At 49.2% G+C, this 19,854-nt stretch overlaps 1 long non-coding RNA gene across 3 annotated transcripts; it reads left to right on the top strand.

The window, feature by feature from the left end:
• The first annotated feature begins 6,443 nt into the window (after positions 1–6,443).
• Positions 6,444–18,076, top strand: LOC111845593 (uncharacterized). 3 transcript variants are annotated; one of them, XR_002838672.2, is made up of 4 exons: positions 6,444–6,696; positions 10,507–10,638; positions 10,891–10,976; positions 17,712–18,076. It is a non-coding gene; the product is annotated as an uncharacterized lncRNA (long non-coding RNA). The 3 variants fall into 3 exon arrangements; XR_002838670.2 differs by lacking the exon at positions 17,712–18,076 and adding an exon at positions 14,235–15,177; XR_002838671.2 differs by lacking the exon at positions 17,712–18,076 and adding an exon at positions 11,948–12,968.
• The last annotated feature ends 1,778 nt before the right edge of the window (positions 18,077–19,854 follow it).

The following is a 19,854-nucleotide window of genomic DNA, read 5'->3' as shown; positions in this document are numbered from 1 at the left end:
GTCTGTCTGAATGTGAAGCAGAGCTGGATTCTCTCCAGAAAGACAAAAAAAAGGCAAATGGGGAAAACGGGAATCTGCAGATCCAACCCCACCGGCAGGAAAGGCAAATGACATAACTGCACACAATATGAAACAGAAAAGGTACCAAACATTAACATCTCATTCTTATAGTGTGAAGAGGATGATGATTATGATGAAAATTTCAGATTGCATGACTGGCACAGGGAGAACTGCCACGGCTCATTGATCACGTAAGTTATAATACTGATTCATCTTCTTTAATTATAACTAAAGTGTGCATCCTAGAATATGGAATAACAGGACAATGTCAGAGGACTGACTGAATTAGAGAGCTTTTATAAACAATTGCCATGCACAGTTAATCTGCAGTGCTACACTTTACCTGTTCATGTAAAATGATGTTTTTATTGATGTAATCTAAGTACCTCTCTGAAGTGCCCTTCCTCTGAGTAGGCAGCTCTGACTGCCCGCTGAGCAACTACAACTGCAAAATATAGTGAGAGAAGCTAAACCGCAAAATTTAAATGAGTTTTTGGAAGAGGAGGCAGGTGATCAATAATGTAATGAATGTACAAGCTTTGACAGGCTACACAGCTGACAATGAGCGTCACTGGGAAAACGGCCCCGAACTGTCCTGGGAATCATTAGTGTAAATCAGTGCGGGGCCGAGCAGCTCTGAACATCACAGAGGGGTAGGGTTACCTTCCAGTTTTCTGGCTCGCACCCCCAGCCAAGCTGAGCTAGCAGTGGGACGGACCGCAAAGACCGGAGACAGCTGGCACGGCTCCAGAACCGGCACGATCCTACAGGTGCCAGAGAAATGCTCAGCACACAGCCGCAGATGGCGTTCGTGGGCGGGGCCAGTGGGCTAAAGCACCTGCAAAGAATGGCTTTTGTCACATCGTAGGACTATATTTCAGGCTGCTGTTTTGCTGACACCCCCACCTACCACTCTTTTGACAGGTCAGATAGTTCCACTGCCCCCACAATGCGCCTGGAGGAGCGCCAGGGCTGCTGTTAATTCCGGCCCCTTATTGTGCTAAATCTGATGCGGGGGGCTGTGTGGGATCTAATGAGCAAGGGGGACTTGGCCATACTGCCCGGCGCTAATCAGGCTCCCCAGCTGCTCTCCCAGCCATCAGACATGTGGGGTAGAATATGAGCCCTGCACTGCTAGCAGTTCGCTGAGGGGCCTTTAATGTGCGTGGCTCCTGGACAGTGTCACTCACAGAGACTGCCTCTCACTGGACCTGGCCTCTCACTGGACCTGGACCCTCACTGGACCTGGACCCTCTCTGGACCTGAACCCTCACTGGACCCGGCCTCTCTCTGGACCTGGACCCTCACTGGACCCAGCCTCTCTCTGGACCTGGACCCTCACTGGACCTGGCCCCTCTCTGGACCTGGACCCTCACTGGACCCAGCCTCTCTCTGGACCTGGACCCTCACTGGACCTGGCCCCTCTCTGGACCTGGACCCTCACTGGATCTAGCCTCTCTCTGGACCTGGACCCTCACTGGACCCGGCCTCTCTCTGGACCTGGATCCTCACTGCACCCGGGTTCTCTCTGGACCTGGACCCTCACTGCATCCGGGATCTCTCTGGACCCGGACCCTCACTGGATCTGGCCTCTCTCTGGACCTGAACCCTCACTGGACCCAGCCTCTCTCTGGACCTGGATCCTCACTGCACCCGGGCTCTCTCTGGACCCGGCCTCTCTCTGGACCTGGATCCTCACTGCACCCGGGTTCTCTCTGGACCTGGACCCTCACTGCATCCGGGATCTCTCTGGACCCGGACCCTCACTGGATCTGGCCTCTCTCTGGACCTGAACCCTCACTGGACCCAGCCTCTCTCTGGACCTGAACCCTCACTGCATCCGGGCTCTCTCTGGACCCGGTCTCTCTCTGGACCTGGACCCTCACTGGACCCGGTCTCTCTCTGGACCTGGACCCTCACTGCATCCGGGCTCTCTCTGGACCCGGTCTCTCTCTGGACCTGGACCCTCACTGGACCCGGTCTCTCTCTGGACCCAGCCTCAATCTGGACCTGGATCCTCACTGCACCCAGGCTCTCTCTGGACCTGGTCTCTCTCTGGACCTGAACCCTCACTGGACCCAGCCTCTCTCTGGACCTGGACCCTCACTGCATCTGGGCTCTCTCTGGATCTGGACTCTCTCTGGACCTGGACCCTCACTGGACCCGGTCTTTCTCTGGACCTGGACCCTCACTGGACCCGGTCTCTCTCTGGCCCCAGCCCCTCACTCCACCCGGCCTCTTGCTGTACTCATATCCTTCATACTCCATCATCCTGACACAGAAATAACCATAAAAGTTGTGCCTTTATTTGTGCCACAATTCCTAGTTTTTAAGTTTTCTTAAAAGAGTGAAACCAGGGAACTGTTGTCGCTCACGGCGCCGCTCCAGAGAGGAAACTGGCCGCGATGGTGGGGGGTGGGGATGTCGGCACAGCAGCGGCACTGGAGCGCAGTCCTAGCACCCCCCCACCACCACCCCCACCCCCATGAGCCCCACTGATCTGTGTTTGTTGGAGATGCTATCAGGAGCTCTGTGGGTGGCGGGGAGGTGGCGTGGGGGGGGGGGCACTCAGGGAGAGCTGAGCCTGCAGGCTCCACGTTGGCAGCTGAGCAGCAGAAACAGGCGTCCCGTCCAGAGCAACGCTGCTCTGAGCAGAAATGACGGGGAGAGAAGACCCCCATGCGGTTCTGTACGTGAGGAGCCTGGCCAGTAAAGAGGGGACACAGAATGGCTCCCCACTGTCACCCAAAGTGAGAATATGCCATTTTCATTTTGTACAGAATTTAAAAATGTATTATTTATGAAAATAAAAGTAATTACAAGCTCTGTGTTTTGGATTATCTGTGGTCCAAAAGGGCAACTGTCAGAGCCTGTTTTGGCTGAGCGATTTGCATTTTTTTTGACTGATAAGATCTGTCTTTGAATGTGGAAACTTCCATCCTTGATTGGAATGGAACAGAAACGGAATGGCTTGGAGGGGCTGATCGCCCGGTGTGTCTCCACCCTCTTGGGGGGGTTTAAAGGTCATTAAAGTGTAACTGACCACTCCCACAGGTGTACCTGTGCGGACCCTCCTTACGTTTACACAGTGAGCGCAGGATCCAGGTGCGAGAGGGTGGAAGTGAAACCCTCTGAACAGCCAGAAAGAAAACGGACTCGCTGGGCCTTTGCAGAACACCTCGGACAGAACGAGAGCAAAGGAGAATCACTTTGTCTTTTTAGCGGGCTATGCAATTAATTTTAACATAGAAATTTAGCATGTCAGCAGCTGTATTCTTCTAAATGATGCAGACTTTGAGGCAGAAGGAGCCTCCTTACAGAGTAGTTTGGCAGACAGTATTGTAGGGTTTGGCCCTATAACAGTATTTTGACCTGCATTTCTATTTTACTGCCGATTTTAATACACAGAGAAGGGACACGTGTGACACACTGTCTGCGTGGTTCCTGCCCCAGCTTCTCGCACCTTCACCTTGCACTGGCCGTGCCCCGTCAGTGGCGGCTGCTCCTTGCGGGCCCTCAGCTTCCATAGATAGTGGCTTCATTGAGGAGCAGTTGAATGGGAGGCACTGTAAACAGCGAGGCCCGTGACAGACAGGCAGGGCCAGAGTCTGCGATAGGCTGCACACACATGCAGCAACACACAGACACACATACTGTGGGCAAAAGTACTGGGACACCTGGCCATTACACCCATGAGAACTTCTATGACACCCCATTCTAAATCCATAGCCATCAGTATGGAGCTGGTCCCCCCTTTGCAGCTATAACAGCTGCCACTCTTCTGGGGAGGCTTTCCACAAGATTTTGGAGTGTGTCTGTGGGAATTTTTGTCCATTCATCCAGAAGGGCATTTGTGAGGTCATGCACTGATGTTGGACATGAAGGCCTGGCTCACAATCTCCGTTCTAGCTCATCCCAAAGTTGTTTGATGAGGTTGAGGTCAGGGCTCTGTGTGGGCCAGTCAAGTTCTTCCAGACCAAACTCACCCAACCATATCTTGATGGACTTTGCTTTGTGCACTGGGGCAAAGTCATGCTGGAACAGCAAAGGGCCTTCCCCAAACTGTTTCCACAAAGTTGGAAGCATAGAATTGTCCAGAATGTCTTGGCATGCTGAAGCATTATGAGTTCCCTTCACTGTCTAACCCAACCCCAGAAAAACAGCCCCTTACCATTACCCCTCCTCCACCAAACTTTACAGTTGGCAATATGCAGTGAGGCAGGTACAGTTCTCCTGGCATCCGCCAAACCCAGACTCGTCCATCAGACTGCCAGACAGAGAAGCGTGATTCGTCACTCCACAGAACACGTTTCCACTGCTCCAGAGTGCAGTGGCGGTGTGCTTTACACCACTGCATCTGACACATTGCGCTTGGTGATGTGAGGCTTGCATGCAGCTGCTCGGCCATAGAAGCCCATTCCATGAAGCTCACGGCGCACGGTTTTTATGCTGGAGTTAATGCCAGAGGAAGTTTGGAACTCTGCAGTTATTGAGTCGACAGAGCATCGGTGACTTTTACACACTATGCACCTCAGCACCCAGCGACCCTGCTCTGTTACTTCATGTCTGATTTTCTGTTGTTCCTAGATGCTTCCACTTTACTTATTTGGAAGTAAACAATACAAAAAGTTCCAAACCAAAGAATTTACATACTAAGATTTCCTTTAAAATGTGTTTTTATACTCAAACTCAATTATTGTTTACGATTACAACTACAAACATTACAATTCAACGGGAAATCTGGGTGTGTTGGCCAGTTAGCGACAACAGTAGGATCTCCGCAATGCACCTGACCCGTCTCTAGAGGGCGCTCCTGTTTGAAAGCCACTAGCTGAGTCCCACCCTCTCTGTGTCACGGAAGCACTTGTGTTCCCAGATTGGAGGTGACACCACCGCTATAACCCACGGTGCTCCTGGAATGAGGGCATTAACTAAACAGGCCAATCAGGGCCTGACGGGGCTATCTGTCTGTCATCTGATTCACTGGATAATGAAGTTTGCCTTCACCGATCCACAGACAGATCGCCTCATGAGCCTGCTCCAGTGCGACCTTTATACACGGGGGGGAAAACACGCAGCAGAAGCAGAAGGAACACTTCACTGCTGCCGGTCACTGTGGAAACGAGCATCTGAAAAGCGACTCTGTGTCAGCTTTAGCTAAGTGGCGAAGTGCCCCCCAGGTCTCCGCAGACCACTGCGGCTGTCACTGTTAAAGACCACTGCGGCTGTCACTGTTAAAGACCCATTTGCGTTTGTGAGGACTGGGGAGCCGCTGCTGTGCTGTAGATCTGAGCTGCTTCCGCCCTCTGCCCCCCACCCCCCCAACTGTGTTTAACGTATTTAACATGTGGGAACGCTGAGAGGAGAGTATATATTTTCCATTCACCTTTACACAGAGCCCTGACCTTCGCCCTGACAGTCAATTTTCTCCATTTCCCATGAAGCACCGAGAAAGTAGCTGCCCCTTTAAACCCCTTACAGTGCAGCCGCTGAGACCCAAACCTTCCCATTAATACTGATCATTATTCTGTCCAGCTGCTTGCGGTTTATAAGAGGCAGGTCTGTGGGTGCAAAACCCCGCCCTTCAGACTTCTTTGCTTTGATGGAAAGCTCAGAATTACATGTTGATGCTGAGGGGCTGTTACTAAGCAACGCTTCTCCTCTTTAGAGAAAAAAAGCGAGACGTTTAAACAAGCACAAACAGACTCTTTCAATCAGCTGCCAGAGAAACAATGAAGTACTTCAGTCTTAGGGCAGCGATACCTGATCAACAAACCACCGCCAATTAGAGCAGTAGGAGAAGTCATTTATTTAGTCTCTTCAGAAAAAAAGGTGCTAAACTCAAGAAAGCATTCGCTCACGCCACGCTGAAATTTCATCCCAAACAACTTTTGCCCCACACAGTGAAAGAGGGTTATTGAGAGGCAGAGAGAGAGAGGGAGACGGAGGCCACTGGAGACCCGAGTCACTGGTGGGGACACTGCCAGGCCACAGCAAGCCTGAGAAACACCAGGCCTCCTCCCTCCGCACCCCCTAGCCCCCCCCCCCCCACCGCTCTCTCTCTCTCTCCTCCACCCCGGCTACACGGAGAGCGAATTTACATTCTTTGGGGCTGAAATAATCTCCAGAAAACCATCAAGGTGCTTCAGGGCTGAGCGCTGGCAGCATCCTGGCCTCTGTTTGAGGAGAAGGGCACCTTCTGGCACTTTTAGGGTGACCGGGGGTCTCTGTCCTTCTCGAGAGCAGCGATTGGAGCCTCTCCCACCTCCCCCTCCCTTTCAGCTCGCGAGCAAACTCTTACCATCATCGGCTTTCCAAAAATGTTGGGGGGGGGGGGGGGGGCACTCTTAAAACGCATGTGCACTTAGGACCGCAGGGCGAGCAACTCCCAGGCAGGAAGCGGGACGGGGAGGACGGGGAGAACTGGGAGGACGGGGAGGACTGGGAGGACGGGGAGGACGAGGAGGACGGGGAGGACTGGGAGGACGAGGAGGACTGGGAGGACTTGGAGGACGAGGAGGACTGGAAGGACTGGGAGGACGAGGAGGACGGGGAGGACTGGGAGGACGGGGACTTCTGGCTGCTGTAAAACCGCGTGGACGAGACGATGGATCCAGCAGAGGCCTCCTCTCCAGGGTACGCAAGTATGGATGCAGTAAATAAATAGCTTTAAGCAAAAATGGGTGACATGTTCACACAATGTGCACCTTTGCAATATATTTAAGTGGGGATTGTGTAAATCTATATGTGATTTCCTGATGGGGAAAAGAGAGGGATCTACAGTATGAAATTAGAAAGTTCCAGAAATAGGAGTGATAAAGAAGAAAAACTAAGGAAAGATGTCAACATAAGCGTGTGTATTTCAGGGTTATGTATTTATGGCAGTGCGGCGGCTCAGTGGCCAGCGGTGTCCTCTCACACCCCCTGGGGCTTTAGTTTCAGCCATGTGTGAAGTTTGCGTGGATCACTGTGTCTGTGTCAATATCTTCCAGGTACTCCAGTTTCCTTCCTCAATCCAAAGACATGCTGTTTAGGTTAATGGGTAGCCCCTCCGTGTATGTGTGTGTGTGTGTGTGTGTGTGTGTGTGTGTGGCAAGCCTCCCATACCATGTTTCAGAGTGTTCCATGAATAATGCCCTATGCTTCACACAGCAGGCTCTTTCACATGCACCACACACACCACTTTGAATAAAAGTCCATCTATCCATTTCCCAGCTGCAGCTCGTAGGCAGGGTTGCTGGGGGTCCTGTCGCCAATCCCACTCATTTAAAATTAAATGGGGAAGTCAAATCTGTACGGAAGCATGTTAAAATAAAAACGCCTCTTCATATACAAGCCATGCATCTTCCAGCTGTACCCAGTCTGTCCCAGGATTCCCAGGACACAAACTGGGGTGGTCCTGTATGGGCTGCCAGTCCCTCACATGCTATGGCCAACTTACAGACGCCAGTTCAACAAATACTTCCAGAGGACACTGGGGCCCCCACACAAACACGGCCAGACCGAGGCCCCACAACTCTGAAATGATTGTTTTCCAGGTACTTTCTTGGGTGAATTTTAGTGATCCCATTAAGTCATTCTTCTATTCCTGAAATTGAACAGAAAAAGCACATTCTGGCCAGGCCCCCTACACATAGTCTATTGAAAAAGCAAACTAAGTTTATTTTTTTTCCAGCCAGTTATTAAGTGACTCTTGCCAACAAGAATATAAAACAAACAAATAATAATGTATATGAAACATGTAAACAACTTAAATAGGCTACAGCAATTTGCAGTTTCACGGGAACGTATAATAGAGACCACAGTTCGGTAAGTTAATTCATAGTAATAAAACGTGCCATGTCGGAAAAATCCCAAACCGGAAAAACTGGTTATAGTTACGTTAGATATTTACCACAGAAAAGTTTCAGGATAATTGGGAGCCCACGGTCGCTTCCATATTCGTTTTAAAAAGCCTGTTAGGATTTTTAGACGGACTGAAAATAAAGGGTGCTGGATATACTGCGTTGTTTTTTTCCGCACATTGTTGCACATTCTTCTATTTCAATCCATAAGTTAAACTCCCCCCAAACCCACTGACTTAATGTGTAGATACAGTGTACATGTAAGATGACGGACAGTCCTTACTTGTATAGACAATCCCTACCTTATATTCCCAAGCAGCGGCCGAACCGGTATAGTCTAACGTTTGGTTTTTGTTTCTTACTTTTTAAAACTGGGTTTCAATAACAGTGCTTTGTCAAAGCAGAAAAGAACTTAAAATTTTAAGCTGGAAGATGCATGGCTTGTATATGAAGAGGCGTTTTTATTTTAACATGCTTCCGTACAGATTTGACTTCCCCATTTAATTTTAAAACGAATATGGAACTGTTTTACTCAGTTCTGCGTGTGTGCATGTGGAAACAACGATATTTAAACGTTTCTAAGCCAGTGACATCTGAAAGTCGGTTATAATTTAAAAAAAAAAAAACAAAAAAAAAAAAACAGAACCGAGCACTAAATCACCAGTAACGAAATGTGGACGGACGCAGATCGGAGGATTATGTTACACAGGCTAAAATACACGTTAGGCAGAGTGAAGCTTATTTAGGAGAGAGCTGGGGAATTCGCACCAGTATGACTAAACTAAGCGCGCTTTCATTGGGACCGCAAAGTAGGCAGCAGGAAAGTCACTACAGCTCCGGGCACCAATACGGCGATCTTCCCAGTGATCTTCCCGGCGACAATACTCATGTCCTACGTTGTAACCAGCATTGTAACGCACGGTGTTTGGCAGGCTCCGTTATTTAAGTAAAATCAGTCGAAGCGAGGTACACCTTGAGGGAATGTAGGCTAGTTACAGTAACTTGTGCCCTTTGTCATCGTTCTTCAAACTATTTTTTTAAATCAACAACATGATTTCGGTCACCTCCATGCACAGATTTTTTCCTTTCATTCAGGAAATTGTATCTTTAAGTAGCTTACACGAGATTCCACTGTTTCGTTAGCAATAGGCTAAATCATCCAACTGAGATAAAACTGCGGACAGTTTTCTCCCTACAGTAAAGAATCATTACGCATACAATCTCAGGGAAAGAGATTAGGGCTAATTTAAAAAAGATTAGTTGAGTATGTCATTGGACGTTTAATTGGTGTGTTGGGTCTAGATTACAAAAAAAAACTGAACAAGCATCGTAAAATAATACAACAAAATCAATAATTACTATTTTATACCGTTAAAGACGTTTTGTGTACTGACTGAAAGAGTATGCCTATTATTAAGTATAAAAGAAAAGTTAGTAGGCAAAAAGTTACACCGCATTTGGGCAAAAGGAAACGTCACTGAAGGAATCGATGAATGAAATTTAGCGAATTTTTATCTGCGATATAGAAAGAGTTGAATTACTGAGAATCATGATTTCCAGGCTGAAGCGGTAATTATCAAACAGCGCCCTCTGTCGGCCAAACAGCTGCTGGCTGCTTTCCAGGCGCATACGGTTTAACATTCAGAAACGTTTTAACATTTTTAGGGGCGACATAGTGCTGCAGTGACGTTTTACTGTCAGTCATACATCTGAATATATTGCCACATTGTGATGATTTAAAATACATGATGGATTAACATTTTATAAAGCTGTAGCGATCACTAAGCTTACATTTGGTTAGGTGTAAATTAAAGTTTACTAGGATTGAAGAATGAAAGATTTTTGTTGCTAATTTTACGTTATGTTTACAACTAGCAAATAGTTTCGATTAGACACGCTGTATACAGATGTTATTTCGGGATGTCGCCATGTAAAGTAAATTGAGCCAAAAGGACCAGAACAAACATATTAATCTTACAGTAAAGCGAAAGGAACACAGCGAAAATAATAGTAAAACTTCCCCCGTGTCTAATGAAATACAGTTCTTTGTTTATCGTGGCATGTACTGGCTACTTTGGGGATTTTAAACTATATAATTAATGTACTTATAATTCCTTTTTAAATGAAAGATAAAAATTACCAGTGCAGTGTTAAACAATTTGATTTTGGAAGCAGAGGTTGAAAAAATAACAATTATGAGTCAGAATACAGGAATGTACGTGTTTAGTTCCAGCTTTAGCTGCCTGGAGCCGTTTGTGGAAGGAGCCTTGAATCACAGCAGATACATAATGACATATCTTGCTGTGTATTTCTCAGCTTAAGCAACATCGTCGGGATCATAAATAGTTTTTTAAATACATGGCTGCACGTCGCCAGGAGATGCGCCTTTTTCGCGAATGAATTCTGTCCTCCGAGTCTCTGAGCTACTGTGCTTTACGGGGCTGTTTTTCACGCGGCACCTACTTTGACACCGAGAAGGTTTTTGCATAAAACTTTCCTTCCAGAAGGAATATCCTTTCCATTCGTGCAACCTACTTCATCTCATACTTGTCATGGAGCAGTGCTTTAAAGCACAGACCTGTCGCTCCTCTGCACTCCAAAGGCGGCAGCTCCGGCCCCCGACCTGCGATACGCCAGGGCACGAGGTGGGGGGACGACGACCGAAAGCAAAGAGATGACGAACGGATCATCCCCCACGTGGGCTGCAGAGGTTGAGCTCAGACGGTGCTGAGAGGTACATCGCACTCTGTTGGGGGTAAACCTGTATTTCTGTCCTGGCCTTTCAAGGGGGCCATCCGACATCTTGAACTGGCAGAAGCTCTGCAGCGATTTTCAGCTACTGTAAAAGTACAAAGTGAAGCATTAATTTATTGCATGTATTACAGAATAGCGCTTTTACCTGTATTTGCAGTGCATTATCCTAATGTGTTGCAGGTATAAGATGTGAATTTCGATTTCTTTGACACACATTCCTGTGACTCTGCAGTGCTTCTGAGCTGCAGTGTGACCATGTTGAAGATGTTACATGCTCTCTTCACCTTTGCTGACCAGCTGACCAGATCCCAACAACAGGTACATTGCAGAGATACGGGGGCCCATGAAGGGATATTCAGAGCAGAGTAATCATGCTGATCTTCAACAGCAACTATCAATGACTGAAAACCACCAGCATCTGTTAATAGTGGAAACCACATTAGAATCTATTAATGGTGCAGGCTTGGATTTTTGTTTGGGTGAAGGGAATGCAGGGTTTGCCTTTTATTATAACCAAACAAAGCACAAAAGGGGCTTATTCCACTATTTTTTAATTTTGCAATTTTAGAGCAGTACAAAATAATGTGTTTTCTGATATTCTTGTCGGACAGGAAACCACAAAAATATTTTTAAACTTTTAATTATGGGCCAAGCTTTCAATTAATTTTATTTGGTAAGCCATCAAATGTTAATTTCTTCTACTCTGCCAAAGGCAGGAATTCAGGTAAAGACTTTGTAAATATGCACAAGTTGCCATGGAAATCTTATAAGCCCTTTTCTGAGACCACTCAGCGTGTAAATCTCAGTGAATGTGTCCACATCTCAGCGCTGCCAGGAACAGGCCTGGAGGCTGGCTGCGAGAGTGATTGAGGAGACTGTAATTGCTCACCGTTTTAAGTCGAGGTTCCAGCAATGACATCATTCTCCGCAATCAGATCCCCGAGTCAGCTACGTGCCAGGGCTTACGGTATTCCGCAGACTGGTCATCCACAGGGTTCCAACAATAACATCTCCCCACTAAAAGGAAATTCTTTCACCTCTAACACACCTCCCTACTAGAATACACAGCTCTGTTAATCCTGCTTCTTGTAATGAGGTCATTTGACAATGTAATTTGTAGCTTTTCTTATTTTGATAAATTGATCTCAGCCGTGTCCTAGTTACAAGGGATTGGGGGGGGGGGTATGAATCCCCGGCATGAAAAAGCGCATTCTATGCAACTAAAATATTTGCTAAACAGTTTTTGGTTACATTTTCTTTTTCTCTGTTTTCTTTGGAACGGAAATAAGCTCACAGTACAGAATACGAGGTGTCTCGTGTCTCGGGGACTGTGGAATATCAGTTCCCTGAAATGAGGAGCACGGTGAGGCGCGGTGGAGAAGTTCGGAGCCGGACAGGGACGCTGTGGGAGCTGCAGCTTCGCTCTCATCGCAGTCCCGAAAGCTTTGGGTGTCAGCGCAGCGAATCCTTCTCTAAGACGAACTGACAGTGTGTCTGCGAAACACATTACAGGTTGGAGGAAATTGGGGATAAACAGATAAAAAAAGACCCCTCCCTGCTGGAGCGGGCAGGCATGGGGGCAGGAAATAAACTTGGATTTAAGCTGATTAGGCGAGCTGGGTCCTCACCATCGCCACTGCTGCTAATTGGTGATTTGCGGTACAGAATTAAGGGAGGGGGGCAGCCTTGTCAGACTGGGAAGAGTGTCAGTGATGGCTGGCTATGGGGGGGCGGGGCTCTAAACCTGGGCCTATGTGACACGTCACTGGCTCAGCTGGGGCAGCAGGGATAATTGCGTCGTGCGGGTGACGGCACTGTGAGCCTGGCCATTAGGGCCCAGGAAGTGGAGCGGCCCCCTCCCCAGCCCTCTGCTCCCACCCCGTATCCGGGCTACTCAGACTCTGGCCCCAGGTGTCACAATCCAATCCAAGAGGCTTCACAAGAAGCAGAAATCAGTTTAATCCTCTGCAGAATCATACCTGCATTCAGTATAACTATCAAAGCCCTGTTTTAAAAAGCTCATAAAATGAGGCAGATCATTTATAATCAAGCAGTTCGTTTCCCTCCACCTGGCACATCCGTTGCTGGAGGTGCAACTTTTCGTCTCTCTTATTACTCCGAGAGGGCTTAGTTTAATTAAAATCAACAAAATATACATTTGAAGAATAAGTGCCAGTTATATTAATGCATCGCATGCAAACAAATCGGCCAGCTTTCACCATTTCCAAGTGACGACAGAAAGGAAGCTTCTCACAAGCCACTTTAAACTCACATGTGCCTTTGCAGCAGCCGTCTGCCCCCCCCCCCCCCCCCCCCGACATGCTTTGTAGTGGTTATCAGACATTTCTCTTCCCGAGCTGCGTGCTTTCTAACATGTCATAGCTGGAAAGCACACTGCATGACTTGTACAATCAAGATCTTCCTGATAACCCTCCAGAAACAGCTTGTTGAACATATAGACAGGAGATGTTAAGATCTTGAAAGCATTCTTGTAAAATATGCTGTGGGTGTTTTTTTTTTTTCCCCTGGCATGTATCACCATCAGTGTACGACTGCAGGCATGAGAGCCCTTATCCAACACTCACTCACAGCCGCTCTGCGCAGATTTAGCGGGAGACACAGACACCCCCAGTTAGTGGCACGGAGGGTCCCAAAAGACTCGAGGGGCTGAAAAGTCACATGGCCGGAATTATAATCACAACCTGAAAATGTCCAGTTTCCAGGGGGCAGGGCACTGTACGGTCCCTTAGGTCTGGAACTATCTATGGTGGGTAAAGAGCTACAGGCACTTGGAGAGCCGCAGATCTGAAGCGGCACATCTGATCTGCAGGTCGGCTAGACTCCGTCGTCCTTTTAAACTCACGTCTTTTCAGCAGGAATCCAGGCTCAAAGCGCAAAGGCTGTGCATAAATGATAAAACTGAGGCTCCATTATGGATAATATTGAGATGAACGCAAACCTTCGAAAAACAATCAATAACATGTGCTGATTGTATGGTGGATGTTGCTGTTTACTTTGACAGCACGGTGGTACGGCTCCGTTAGGACTGGGGGCTCAAATCCCTCCTCTGTCCTGCGTGTGTGCAGTGTGCATATTCTCCCCAGGTCAGGAGTGTTTCCTTGCACCGTCCAAAGACATGCAGTTAGGGTAACCGCTGTGTTTAAATTGTCCATAGAGTGTGTGTGTGCATGCAGTGTGGATGTGACCACTGGACATAGAGTGTGTGTGTGCATGCAGTGTGGATGTGACCACTGGACATAGAGTGTGTGTGTGCATGCAGTGTGGATGTGACCACTGGAGGGGCGGCCCCTCTGACATCCCCTATGCTACCTGGGACGATCATGTGACTGTTATGAAGAGTAATAGATTTTGATGTTACTATTGATAAGCATAATCACAAATGGAACAATATCTGACAAAAAAAAGCTGTTCTGCAAATCTCGACAAAAACAACAGTGGACGTAGTCCTGCTGGGAAGCGGGGGCAATGTACACCTTTTTTCCGGAAGCACGATGGGGGGGAGGGCTCCCTGATGTTGGCTCAGGCCCCATGGAATCTCACGGTTTGTTCTCACAGAATATCAGACAAGATTCTGGTGTGTTCCTGAAGGTGAGGGCCGTCTGCGCACTGCACGATCAGAGGCGGCACAGCTGGAACTAGGGTGCTGGGACATGCCTGTGCCTGGCCGGGCGGGGGCTTGGGCTGGAGGTGCGAGCCCCCTGCAGCAGAGGTGTCTTAAATAAATGGTCTTGTCACCGTAGCAACACATTCTGCTGGGTCAGTGAGACACAAGCTGCTACTTCACGCTCCTACCAGGCTTCCACATCACTTCTGTATTACCGATTCACTTCCTACACACACACACACTCTCTCTCACACACACACACACACACACACACACAAGTTGGCATACCTATCTAAATGGGGACCTTCCATTAATTTCTATGGGAAAAACCCTAATCCCAATCATGACACCCTTAACCTCTACCCATCCATAACCTTAACCATAAGTAACCAACCAAAATACAAGACTTTCACTTTTTTGATTGCATTCACAGATTTTTATAAAATTGAGGTTATCCAAATAGGGACTTGAAGAAGTGTCAGGTTTTACCGCACTTTGGGGACATTTTGGTCCCCAAATGTGACCTATGCAAACCCACACAGAAGCTGACAGATGCTCAGTAAACACCAAATGCTGCTACAGCTGATGCGCTGGAATTTAATCCACCAGGTTGCATTATGTATTGGTTTTATTTCCTGTTATTTGTTATATATTTTTGTCACCTGTTGTATGCATTGTTTGTATTTAAGCAGCACTGAGATATGGGCACGTGCAGGAAGCCAGACCTTCACAGTACAACCTACGCTAGGCAGCTTAGCCTTGTTAGCTGAAACCTGACCCTCTGCATTTGTATTTTACTCTGACTGGAATGTCTTCAGTGTGTAATGTTTAAAATTCAATTTTATTTTATTGCATTGTGTTTTATTTTAATAAATTTTTTTTGATGTGGCACAATTTTGCAAAGAAGTTCTTCCAGATGTTTTTCATTGCCAGATTTACAAAAAAAGTGTGCTGTCAATGATCATTAATACTTTTTTTCATTATTTGTAAGAATTTTACATTTTACAGTAGAGGCCTTCACTGGGTATGGATCTCAGCCCTGCTCAGTTCTGCGCGCTGTCTGCACGGCCCTCTGCTCTGCCTGCACGGCCCTGCGCTCTGCCTGCACGGCCCTGCGCTCTGCCTGCACGGCCCTCTGCTCTGCCTGCACGGCCCTCTGCTCTGCCTGCACGGCCCTGCGCTCTGCCTGCACGGCCCTCTGCTCTGCCTGCACGGCCCTGCGCTCTGTCTGCACAGCCATGCGCTTTGTCTGCACGGCCCTGCGCTCTGCCTGCACAGCCCTCTGCTCTGCCTGCAAGGCCCTCTGCTCTGTCTGCACGGCCATACGCTCTGTCTGCACAGCCCTCTGCTCTGCCTGCACGGCCCTCTGCTCTGTCTGCCTGGCCCTCTGCTTTGCCTGCACGGCCCTCTGCTCTGCCTGCACGGCCCTGCGCTCTGTCTGCACAGCCATGCGCTTTGTCTGCACGGCCCTGCGCTCTGCCTGCACAGCCCTCTGCTCTGCCTGCACGGCCCAGCGCTCTGTCTGCACGGCCATGCGCTCTGTCTGCACAGCCCTCTGCTCTGTCTGCCCGGCCCTCTGCTTTGCCTGCACGGCCCTCTGCTCTGCCTGCATGGCCCTCTGCTCTGCCTGCACGGCCCAGCGCTCTGTCTGCACGGCCATGCGCTCTGTCTGCACAGCCCTCTGCTCTGTCTGCCCGGCCCTCTGCTTTGCCTGCACGGCCCTCTGCTCTGCCTGCATGGCCCTGTGCACCGGCAATCTGGGAAACTGGTGGGGGGGCATGACAGCTGGGACAAAATATGGGAACCGGGTTTGTGTGCTTCGCTCCCCCTGACGGGAATGTCTGGAATGTCCCAGCCCCCTCGGGCAATATTTGATTTAGATCGAATGATAGGAGCGGCTCACCGAATTCCACCCCCCCACACCTCTCCACCAGCTCCACAGGAGCGCCATACCAACCCCCCCCCCCCACCTCTGTCATACCATTTCAACCATATAAATCCAACTCCACCAGTCCTCTGCCACAAACACTGCATTTCATTTTGCACCTTCTGAGCTGCATAGTCTTAGGCTGACCAGCTACTGCTGCCTTGAGAAAAGTCCCTGCGCATACCCACAGAGAGAGAGAGGAGCCGCAAACATGGCCCCACAATGTTCTTGAACACTGAACACCGCCTGCTAGCTTGGCATCTGTTTCAGATAAATACATCCACACAAAAGGAAAAGGGTGTGGCGGCTCGTCTAATGAGCGGTAAAAAAAGAAAACAAAAGAAAAAGGAATCAGGCTGGAATTCCGTCCCGTGGGTCCGGCGCCGGCAGCCGCTCCATCCGGGAGCCTGGGAGCAGAGCTGGGAACGAGGCGACCGTGGAGGAAACCCGGACGGAGCCGCGTGGACCGAGGAGGGGCAGGACCGAGCCAGGGAGCGCCGAACGCGTCATTAATCACGCTCCGCACCCCCGACAAGTTCCCAGGAGGGGGGGGGGGGGCACAGGCCACACAACATGGGTGGTCAATTAGCTTAAAATTTCTTCTGTGGCCGACCATGTCCCAGACCCGGCTCCAGGATCACTCTCATCTTTCCAGACCACATCACATCAACAGCTAGACAGGCGCTGGCGTGGGGGGGGGGGGCATTCTGAGGCTTTCCAAAAGCTCACTTCCCATAACACAAGAAAGTTGCTCTAATTATAGCGGCCTTCACCGGGGGCCTTTGTGGCCACAGCGCCGGGCCGCTGTCAAGCTGGACTGGATCGACATCCCCGCTCCATTTAGTTCTCCATTCTGTTCTGAATGCCCTCCTCCACCCCCCCGGCTTAAACCAGACTGTGGGGTTTTGGACTTGGCTGCTAAGTCCGAACTGATCTCACGTTTATAAACCCGCTCTTCTTTGGAGGGGGTCACAGGGAATATTTATCCATCACAAACACACGTACAAATGAAATACATATAAAAGCAATAGTCAAAGCCAGCAGACTGGACACTGAGCATTGGCTGAGTGTTGCCTGAACGCTGGCTGAGTACCCCCCTGAATGCTGTGTATCAGCTGACACCGATCTGCCAATCAAATTGCACCAGGAAGTGCTGAGTCGTGCCTGGTCTTTTATAGTTAATCTCCTACTATCTATGCATGGAAACCTCAACAACACTGTGGTGTATGTGTGTGTATCTGTGTCTGTGTGTATGTGTATGTGTGTCTGTGTGTGTGTGGTCCAGATATACCTTACTTTGTGGTTGACCAAATGTCCCCACAACGTGACGAATACTTGTTTTTTTATCTTATGGGAAATAAACTGACCCCACAAAGGAAGGCAGACATTCATCAGTTTTTTTCAATTTTGCTGGAATGCGGTGAAAAGTCATCGATTGCATTAAAATGAGAATCATTGCGCAGGAAGGTAAACGTGCGTTTGTGTGTGTGTTTGTGTGTAGGATGTCCAAACAGGAAAGGCAATGGCTGAAACAGCTCACAGAAACAAAAGGTCCCTGCACACCAGCACGTCTCACCTCCCACAAATCACATTTTCCTCTTAAAATAATGCCGGACTTTGCCAAGAGGGAACATCCTGGACATTGGGATCCCACCGCCTGTCCGCTCCATTCCCTGGGAGGTAGACAGATTGACCCTCAGGAATACTGCGGCTTCCTCGGCCCGCCAAAAGAACAACAGGATTAAAAACCACAGTTTCTGTCCTTTCCTTCGAGCACACGAACACTAACCTGCAAGACTGTCCATCTAAACCTGTCTGCAGACATCCACTGAATGCAGACATCCACTGAATGCAGACATCCACTGAATGCAGACATCCACTGAATGCAGACATCCACTGAATGTAGACATCCACTGAATGCAGTGACCTGACAGGACAGTTTGCATTTTCACCTTTCTGCTGTCTCTCTCCCGCTTGTTGGAAAACATCTTGAGCAATAAACAAAGTAGATGAGGAATGTGTCACGGTTTATGAGTTTTCCGCTCTTGCGTCTCCCCTTTCTGTCCCTTCAATTCTCCCCTGTTGTACAAGAGTACATTAGAAATTTGAGAAAATGTTTTATGTGCGCAGTAAAAGGAATTTTAAAATCCACATCTCAGAATTGAGTCATAACTTCCTGACTACACTGTCCTGAGGTCAGTCCCACTTGCCCCCCCTGCCTTGGCTCTCTGCCCCCCGCACCCCCCCCCCCCCACCATCCTCTACCCTTCCCAGGGCCCCTCAAACACACCCAGCTTTGCATTCCTCCGACAGGGAGCCGCTGCAGAGATGAGCTGAGGTCCCAGCTGCTACTTTTCTGCTTGTGTTCCATTCCTGCTCAACAGCGGCTAAGCGGCCACACGTCACCGTCTCCGACCCCGACGTGCCGGCCAGGCAGCGGCTGCGGGGGGGCCTTAAATGCGGGCATTAACACATGCGGAGCTAGGCCAGGTGCTAAAGCCATCAGAGCACTTTGCCGCAGTCACCATCACACGTCACCGTCACACGTTACCCGCAGATCGCAGCAGCTTTGTTCAGGAACTTGCGTGGCTTTGCAGTCAGATCCACGGCGAGTCCCGCGCCTCTCAAAGATGCCGTCTACATCACATTCCCAAAGACAGAGTGCCATGTAACCAACCTCAGCCTTTTGGCTTCTCTCGTGCTTTTAACGGATAACATCGGCACCGGCTGTAATCATTATCGGCTGAACTAAAAGTGAGCCGCCATGCAGCATGGGGGTCACCGTTACACCGAATCAAAGGAGCTGTCTTTCGGCACCAGGAGACATAAATCTGTCAGCCGTGGCACAGGGCTCCTCCAGGCCAGTCACAGCCCAGTTCCACGTCTTCCAAAACCATGGCCACCCCACCTCTCGCGCTCCCCGCCGATCTGCAGCAGCCTGCGCGGCCCAGTTGCGTGCATTCAGGCCGCATCGCGCTCGCACGCAGGGCACAGAGATTGCACGCAATGGCTAGATAAGACGGAGCGGTTTGCGCGATGCAGCCGGTCGTTGGCACGCTGCCCCCCCCCCCCCACCTCGCTCACACACAATCTCACACACGCACACTATGAAATGTAATAACTTATCCAGAAGTATGAGCGTGTTCGGTGTACAGCCAGCCTATATAGGCATGTAGAGCGATGTGACACTCTGAGAGGCGACTGAAGCTGACCGCAGTGCTGTGGTCCAGGGTACTGCCTCATTAAATCCTCGTTACACCATCCTTTGTCATTCCGAATCATTTTACTCTGCTTTATGGAATTAAATTGACTAAATGGTGTATTTTGGAAAGCCTGGTACTGGGAATTAATATTACATTATAATTTATCATCCATCCAGCCATCCTCTGACCTTCTATCCTGGGCAGGGTTGTGGGGGGGTGGGGTGGGGCCTGTAGCCTGTCCCAGGCAGCACAGGGCACACTGGGGGGGGGGGGGGGTAAACCCTGCATGGCATTCCAGTTGTTTTTATATAATGTAATTTATTTTAAACAGCTATAGTGTGAAGCGTGTAGTTTTGGGTCTGTTACCCAAAGTCCATCATACATGCATGATGGTGCAGTGGTTAGCACTGCGGAGTTTGCATGTTCTCCCCAGGATCTCCT

This window comes from Paramormyrops kingsleyae, chromosome 11, assembly GCF_048594095.1.
Source record: "Paramormyrops kingsleyae isolate MSU_618 chromosome 11, PKINGS_0.4, whole genome shotgun sequence".
Classification (NCBI taxonomy): Eukaryota; Metazoa; Chordata; class Actinopteri; order Osteoglossiformes; family Mormyridae; genus Paramormyrops; species Paramormyrops kingsleyae.
Note: the sequence above shows the minus strand (reverse complement) of the source record. Positions and strands in the feature narration are given on the sequence as shown.